The sequence below is a fragment of the Peromyscus californicus genome, unplaced genomic scaffold (genome assembly GCF_007827085.1).
Source record: "Peromyscus californicus insignis strain IS unplaced genomic scaffold, ASM782708v3 Scaffold_18__1_contigs__length_77618521, whole genome shotgun sequence".
Lineage (NCBI taxonomy): Eukaryota > Metazoa > Chordata > Mammalia > Rodentia > Cricetidae > Peromyscus > Peromyscus californicus.
Genome location: NW_026294480.1, coordinates 48088964 through 48091911, shown reverse-complemented (window position 1 = coordinate 48091911; position 2948 = coordinate 48088964). Strand labels below are relative to the sequence as shown.

The following is a 2948-nucleotide window of genomic DNA, read 5'->3' as shown; positions in this document are numbered from 1 at the left end:
GGTTTGAGTAGATTCCATGAGATTATAAGATACATACACTTTTTTTCCTTACTCACTGGTAAAATGTCAAGCACACTATTAGAACATTAGAAACATTATTAGTTCTTAAAACATCTTTAGAAATGTGGGTTCATTTTTGAGCACATGCTCTCAATTTTCTTTGGTATACGTTAAAGATACCAATGATCTGTTGATAACTGTTTGTTCCAAATCTACCTGATTCCTGGATGTCTAAAAATTAAGGAAGTCAAGAGACCCTGTGTTCCCCTGACACACACCCATCCCCCGGAGCAGCTGCCTCTACCTTTGTCTGTTTGTCTTTATGTCTCTGTGTTATAGAGCTTGTCTTCACTCTAGAACTAAGCCTCCTGAGGACACAGACATTCAAATAGTCCCCTCCCATTACACATGTCAGGGTACTTGTCCTCCCAAAGGCTAAGCCCCTCACCTCCTTACCAGGTGACAGCTGAGTATCCAGAGCCAGTGGGACATCCTGGACCCAGACAGGTTCCAGTGCCCGCCCAGGTACCTGCCTCTGTGCTACATTCTCTTCCCCTGTCTACATTTTCTTCTCCTCGCCAGGCCCGATGGCCTCAAGGTCTTGGGAAACTGCCAGAGTTGCCCTCCGGCCTCGAATTCCTAAGGCAAATTGATTAATAGCTTGATTTCCTTAAGGGGCCGCCTGGAAGTAGGATCAGGATGCATGCCTGGTGCATGAGTTGGCTTTTTGGAGCCCACTACCTATGGGGAGACATCTTGCACAGTCTTGATGCAGGGGGAAGGGCTTGGACCTGCCTCAACTGAATGGACCAGGCTCTGCTGACTCTCCATGGGAGGCCTTACCTTGTCTGAGAAGGGAATGGGGGGTGGGTTGGGTGGGAAGGCTGGGGGGCAGGAGGACAGAAGAGAGGGGATCTGTGGTTGGTATGTAAAATGAATAAAAATTTTTAATTAAAAATAAATAAATAAGTAAATAAATTTGTAGGCAACAGAAAAAAAATTGATTCATCAGAAGCCTGAATGAATGGAAACATTCCTAGGATGGGAGACCTGTAATAGAGGTGAACCATGCTCTGGGACTGGCCAGCATGTGGAGTCAGGCTGTTGAAGAGGGCAACTGTTGTGGTTGTCTGTGCATCTGTGCTGTGGTGCCCTCTGGTTGCTTCCTGTCTGCCTAGCAATCCCTGGGACCAGAAGGTGCTCCACCTCCTCTACCCACTCCACTGTGGCTGCAGCCGCTGCTCCTGTGGCCTTTAGGAGATGACAGTACAGGTTCCACCCAGGTTAGTGGCCATGTGCTACAGGCCTGGCCTCCCTCCTTCCTTTATAAATTCTCCATCCTGGATGCTGATTGCCAGACTGTCCTTCAAGTAGACGGGCTTTGCTGGACTTTGGGGCTGTGGCCTAGACCCCCAACTTTGAGGTGAAAACTAAGGAAGAATCTTGCATCAGCAAGCCATAGGGATGGTTGCTCCAAGAAGCTCTCACAGATGCCGATGACTTTGGCCTACAGTTCTCAGTAGATCTAGACATGAGAGTGAAGCCTGTGATGTAGCCATGTTTCTCATTGATTATATTTTCTTCAAGAAGCTAAGAGGCGCTGGGCCCTCTGCCATGACCAGGATGAGGAGACTATCACCTCAACCAGAATTTAAGACGCTCACCTGCCCTGGCCTTTCGCTTTGGAGGCAACCCCTTCTTTGGTATACAATGCAGCAGACAGACGGGGTGACTGAGTGGTTGGGAGCCATTGTGTCCCATCCATTCCCTCTCCTCTCCCCTCCTTCACCTGTGGTTTTGGAGAGGGTATGCATGAGAACCCTCCTTGCTGTGTTATCTCCCACCAGTTCCTATGCACACAAGAATATTAGCTTTCGAACTTTCCTACCCACCCTTTTCTACCTTACTCCAGGGCCTCTGCACAGGAGCAGGCGTTTGAAATCCAGTACTAGAGTTTTCCAATTGGGCTAGTGGATAGAAGGCAAGCAGCATCAAGTAGGGCTGACATGCCACTCTTCCCTTATGTCACATTAATCTATTAGTTTAGCTTCAGCCTGTGGCACTTCGAAGGATCCCTGCCTCCTCACTAATAGTTGTAGAGGTTGAGACCCAGTGCCACCTTCCTAACTCCCTGGGCCCTGCTGGTGTGTTCTAAAGTGTCCTGGGCCTTATTTAGCTGGTAACCCCTTCTGCCCACTGTAAAAAGGAAAATGTGCCTTTGCATGTTGTATTCATAAACTTTGAACTTTTTAAACGTTGGGAGATAGATGTGGTGGGAGAGGGGAGAAGAAAGAACTGAATGGCAACAGCTGGGCTAGAGTTGGCCATCCCTTCATCTATACTGTTTGGATTAAAGAAAAAAAATCCTTGAGCAAAAAAAAGAAAGAAAAATGACTGAAGTAAAGGTGGAATCAGCATTGAACTATCACACTAGTCCGAATTATGGTCTACACACAAAGGAGAATGAAATGTCCTGGTCCTAGTCTCCTCAACTGTCAAATACATGTGTGTACTAATTTAGCACTGATGTCACAGATCCCTTAGTCTACAGACTTTTGCTGTTTTGTAGATGTTGATCATTTTTTCACTTGAAAAAAAAATCGTTCCTCCATCTTTAAGATCAACATCCAACTGACTTACGATGATGAGCAAGAAGATAACTGCAATATTCATGGAAGAGATGCAACATGGTCATCTACATGTCAACACTAGTCTCATAGAAATGCAGAAGGATTAGAGTTGGGTAGTTACTCTCACAGCAGACTTCAGGTCTTGCTCTTTTGGGATAAGAAGAGGGGAATAAAATAAGTTAAGGGAATAATAGGACAGGGATCTCAGGCACCATGTTCTCAACATATTCCAGACTAGTAAATTGATTCAAAGAAGTCAGGGTCATTCCCTCAGTGGAATCACTGATCCTGTTTTAAAGATCCAGCAGCCCCCTACAA

The 2948-nt window shown here is 46.1% G+C and overlaps 1 pseudogene; it reads left to right on the top strand.

Annotated features, from left to right (window-relative positions):
- Positions 1-408: 408 nt before the first annotated feature.
- Positions 409-2712, top strand: LOC128113855 (phospholipid scramblase 3-like; annotated as a pseudogene).
- Positions 2713-2948: the final 236 nt, after the last annotated feature.